The sequence below is a fragment of the Pan troglodytes genome, chromosome 2, assembly GCF_028858775.2.
Source record: "Pan troglodytes isolate AG18354 chromosome 2, NHGRI_mPanTro3-v2.0_pri, whole genome shotgun sequence".
Taxonomy (NCBI): Eukaryota; Metazoa; Chordata; class Mammalia; order Primates; family Hominidae; genus Pan; species Pan troglodytes.
Window position 1 is genome coordinate 57,426,862 of NC_086015.1, and position 5,531 is coordinate 57,432,392.

Consider the following 5,531-nt stretch of genomic DNA (forward strand, 5'->3'; position numbering starts at 1 on the left):
TACTATGGGGAGGAATTTCACAATTAGCTCAGGTTCCGGCTATGCCTCTAGGTCGGTTAACGTAGGTGGATGAGTGGCAAGATGATAACCTTGAAGGGACAGAGATGCCTGGGTGGCACAATCCTTTTTTGGATTCTACTCTCCTCTGTAGCACCTGCTAAGCTGTCAATACTTGTTAACATTTCATTGATTTCTGTAGCACATTAGGGCCTTCCTGGAGTGTTCAACCATAGCCAAGTTTATAATGTAAAATTTCTGGAGGCTAATATTTATCTAAATTAAGTTAATTATAGGGATGATAAAGCTCACTGAGACATGTGTTTTGAAGAGATTAGAGTTGAATTTCCTAAACAAGAAGCAAGGGAAACCTTTCCTAGAAAATCGATTTGCCATCCTTCATGCTGATCATTTATGGGACATAAGTTCACTGTGGGAATGGCTTCTAAATGCCTCTGTTCAGAACCCTCTATTGGAGTGAGAGGGGAATAAAGAGACAAATCTCAGTTCACACTGGGAAAGTGTTCCCCTGCAGTCCCAAGCATAAATCTTGGTGTAAACTCTTTAAAAGGAGCAGTAAAGAAGGTGATGGTAAGAGCTCATATATGTGTGTCTAGGGATGAAAGATGGTAGCCAAAGGGTGGGAGTACTTTGTAAGCTGATTCCAGTTGTAGTTGATAATTACATTTTACTGTGTTGTCATTTTTTTGTTTTTGTTTTTGAGACAGAGTCTTGCTCTGTCGCCCAGGCTGGAGTGCAGTGGTGCGATCTCAGCTCACTGCAACCTCTGCCTCCTGGGTTCAAGCTATTCTCTTGCTTCAGCCTGCCGAGTAGCTGGGAGTACAGGCACCCACTACCACACCTGGCTAATTTTTGTATTTTTAGTAGGGACAGAGTTTCACCATGTTGGCCAGGTTGGTCTTGAATTCCTGACCTCAAGTGATCCGCCTGCCTCAGCCTCCCAAAGTGCTGGGATTACAGGCATGAGCCACCACGCCCAGCCTGTGTTGTCATTTTTATGGGTTGTGACAACCTCAGAAATCTTCCTGCCTTCCCCTTGTCACCACCACCATCTTCTTCCTATCATTAAATTTCATTTTGATTCATTTAATAGATGTTTACTGCATAATTTTCATGGTGCTGAAGGTGCCACAAAAATGGTAGGTGTTAGAGAAATGAAACTATTAAGACCTGGTCTTTGCTCTTTGTATCAGTCCGTTCTTGCACCACTATAAGGAAATACCTGAGACTGGGTAATTTGTAAAGAAAAGAGGTTTAATTGGCTCATGGTTCTGCAGGCTGTATAGGAAGCATGATGCTGGCATCTGCTTGGTTTTTGGGGAGATCTCAGGAAACTTACAATCATGGCAGAAGGCAAAGGAGAAGACAACACTTCACATGGCTAGAACGGGAGAAAAAGAAAGCGGGAAGAGGAGGTGCTGCACACTTTTAAATGACCAGATCTCATGAGAACTCACTCTCACGAGAACAGCACCAAGAGGAAAATCCACCTAATCCAATCACCTCCAACACTGGGAATTACAATTGACATGAGATTTGGGCAGGGACACCCATCCAAACCATTTCCTCTCTGAAGTTTATAGTCTGGTGAAGTAGACAAATAAATTCAGTAGTTGTGTATGTACAGTGAGGTAAGTTTCTAAATCTTGAGATAGAAGTATTCATAAAGTGTTATGGGAGCAGAGAGGGGATATCCAAATCAGCCCGAGTTAGAAGTAGGGAGAGCTTCTAATGAAAAATAATGCTGCTGCTTTCTTTTTTTGAGATGGAGTCTCACTCTGTTGCCCAGACTGGAGTGCAATGGTGCGATCTTGGCTCACAGCAACCTCTGCTTCCTGGGTTCAAGCACTTCTCCTGCCTCAACCTCCTGAGTGGCTGGGATTATAGGCACCTGCCACTATGCCCATCTAATTTTTGTATTTTTACAAGACATGGGGTTTTGCCATGTTGACCAGGCTGGTCTTGAACTCCTGACCTCAGGTGATCCGCTGCCTTGGCCTCCCAAATTGCTGGGATTACAGGTGTGAGTCATTGCACCCAGCGAAAATGATGCTTTTGAATTGACTTTTATCTTGTTGCCTAACATTTTAAAAAATTTAAATAAAATGCACAGATTGTGATATAGCTCAATGAATTTTGACAAATGTATACATCCATATTGACACCACCTGAATGGAGATATAAATCATAATCATTTTCATCAATACAGAAAGTTCCTTTGTGCTTCTTTCCAGCCAGTATCGCACCCCCAGCCACCTCCTCAGCGGCCACCAGATGAATTGCCTTTGGCCCGGGCATTTACAATTGGAAGGAGTGGTGGAAGGGCAGGTCCATGGAGGGAGCAGTGTACAAAGGCATGGATGTGTGAGAGATTGTGGCACATGTGAGAGACCTCCAGCCCTCTGGTCTCATCTTGTTGGGCTGGGGGCAAGTCGTCTTTGTTAAATGAATGTTTGACAGAGATGAGGCTAAGTGCCAGGTCACCAAGGGATGGGACACCAAGCAACTTGACTTTCATCCTGTAAGACAAAGCGGGCCATGGAAGGGTTTCAGGCAGGGTAGTGGTCTTCATGGTATACTAAGACATTGATTTAATTAATTAATTAATTATTTTAGAGACAGGATCTTGCTCTGTCACCCAATCTGGAGTGCAGTGGTGCAATCATAGCTCACTGAAGTCTTTAACTCCTAAGGCTCAAGTGATTCTCCCACCTTAGCCTCCCAAGTAGCTCGGACTACAGGTGTGCACCATCATGCTCAGCTTAAATGACCTTTTAAGCAGAGAAAACTTAAATGTCTCACTTGTTCTATGAACTATATAAAATTATCAGAAAGGTGCTTAAATTGTGATAAATTTTTTTCTGGTTAAGCTGTGACTCCAGACAGGATCTACAGAGGAGTTTTACAATCTCGTCTCTGGGTTTTATGGAGAATTACTTTAGCTTTCTGTGTTAGTCTCTTAAAGATCTATGAACTTGCATTTTAAAGTTCAAATGGTTAAAACATTTTGAGGGCAAAGTTCTATTTTATTGGTAGGAAACTGTTAAATTCATTCTTCTGTAAAAGATAGTAATCAGTCCTTTTATGTGAGGAGGGACAAATATTTAATTTAAAAATACTGCTTGACATCAAACAATTGATCAAATATTTCAATGAAGACAGAGTTTTATGCTCAGTGATAGTGTTGGATGACGTCTGCATTTAAAATGCTCTTTCATATTAATTCAATATGTCATTGATCTCTGTCTTTGATTTACACAAAGGAGTCAGAGATGATTCTTTTCTGTAGGGAGAATCTCAAAAGCAGAATCTGAACTGACACTACAGAAGAAATGAAATAAGACTCATTAGGACTTTTTGAGAGAGTGTTGTTTGGTGCAGTGTCTTCTGACTGAATTGATAGTTCATTTGCTTTTGAGATATAAAAGGGAAAAACAGTTACCTGAAAGAAACTTCCAGTCTCTGGAGCAAGGTGGCCTACCTTTGGAAGTTCGTAGTCTAATGTTGACTGGTTGGTTTTGGGAATTGCTTCTGCCACCTTTCACCAAAGGAAACATTAGAATGCAAATTTGTTTTTAAAATTACATTGTTTTTCATACTTTGAAAAGTGAACTTGGATGAGTAACACTGGGTCTCAGTATTTTTATGCAAAAATTAAGGGGGTATAGACAATGAAAGCAACCCAGAAAGACATATTGAAAAAGAACAGTTAAATACAGTGACATACTATCTGAAAAGAACTAAAAGACGTTAAGAAAACAGTAAAAGACATGAAAGAGCATTATTCATCAGAATTAGAAAATCTTACAAATAGGGTGACAGAATTCAAGAAATAACTAGAAATGAAAAGAAAAAAATCATTTAAAAAATGACAATCAAACCAGAAGAAACTCTAGAGCAAATAGACACAAGAGAAGGCAAAAAGAAATATAAGTTCAAAGAAATGAAGAAACAAAAAACATTGAAGAAAAGTGACAAATATAGATCAGAAAGATCTGAAATATGGATAGTTAGAGTCCCTGAAGCGAAAGAAGACCAAAGAAAGGGAACAAAATGAGTACTACAACTGAAAGTCAAGAAAACTTGCCTGGCTGGGGCAGTGGCTCACATCTGTAATCCCAGCACTTTTGGAGGCTGAGGCACGAGACAAGTGCATCACTTGAGCCCAGGAGTTTGAGACCAGCTTGGGCAACATAGTGAGACCCTGTCTCTACAAAAAATTTAAAAATTAAAAAAAAAATTACCCGGGCGTGGTGGTGTGTGCCTGTAGCCCCATCTACTCAGGAGGCTGAGGTGGGAGGATGGCTTGAGCCTGGGAGGTCGAGGCTGCAGTGAGCGAAGATTGCACCACTGCACTCCAGCCTGAGCAACAGAGCCAGACCCTGTCTCAAAAAGGAAAAAAAAAAAGAAAGAAAGAAAAAGAAAAAAATACTTTCCTGAAATATTTCCGGAGGTATTTTGAAATACAGATTGAAAAAGCACACCATGTACCTAAACATATTGACCCAGGGCTATTCTAGAAAATATTCTAGGACATGTTCTAGAAAAATTATTGGATTTAAAGGAAAATAAACATTTCTTTTCTTTAGCAATATTATTTGGCTTTCAAAAAATTTCTATAAGCATTTAGACACAAATAGCATGTGACTTATGAAGAAAAGAAGATTAGATTATTATCAGACTTTTTGACAGAATAGCTTTGTGCCAAAATAAAATGAGGTAACATACTTAAGATACCCAAGGATATCAAGTGTGAGAGAAAGACCCTCTATCCAGTGAGATTGACACAAACTGATCAACATGCAAGAACTCAGGAACTCTTGTTCTCATGGGCTTTTATTAAAGCATCTACTCGAGATCAAGGCCACCAAAACAATTAGAGAAGCATTGACACAAGAACTGGTGGTGAGCATGAAATACATGGATGCTTATAGAACTAAGACTAAATGAGAGTTAAAAGAGGAAATTATTATATGTAAAGGTTTTACAGCCTGTCCAGATAGATCTACCATGACCATTAAAAAGGGGAAGAGAATGAAGTTAGCCTGAGAAAAATATTTTTAAACTTTAGTCACAATATATGGTGGTAATATTGTTATTGTTATTCTGAAATTGCCATACAATCCTTATAGGTTAGCACAAATGATGGGATATTCCAATCCTGTCATCCTCTGGGTCCTTGAGAACCAGGATTCTTGGTATGAAAGTGCCTAGTAACAACGGGCAAGCAGCCATAGTGCCTAGATTATAGTCTTGAAATACCATGTTCTGCTAAAGCAAACCTGGGCTGCTTGGAGAGATGGCTAATTCCAAATCTGGAATAGGAAATGTAGGAGATGAACTGGAATATCTTGACCTACCACACAGCAGAGAAGTTATCAAAGACTACTAGAGTCATGGGCAGAAGATTCTTAAAATTATTTTGAAGAGAGAGGGTCTCCCTATGTTGCCCAGGCTGATCTCAAACTCTTGGGCTCAAGTGATGTTCCCACCTTGGCCTCCCAAAGTGCTGG

The 5,531-nt window shown here is 40.0% G+C and overlaps 1 non-coding gene across 1 annotated transcript; it reads right to left on the bottom strand.

The window, feature by feature from the left end:
- Positions 1-2,886: 2,886 nt before the first annotated feature.
- LOC112208832 (small nucleolar RNA SNORA26) lies at positions 2,887-3,010 on the bottom strand. The gene has a single exon (XR_002943386.2). It is a non-coding gene; the product is annotated as a small nucleolar RNA SNORA26 (small nucleolar RNA).
- Between the last annotated feature and the right edge of the window lie 2,521 nt (positions 3,011-5,531).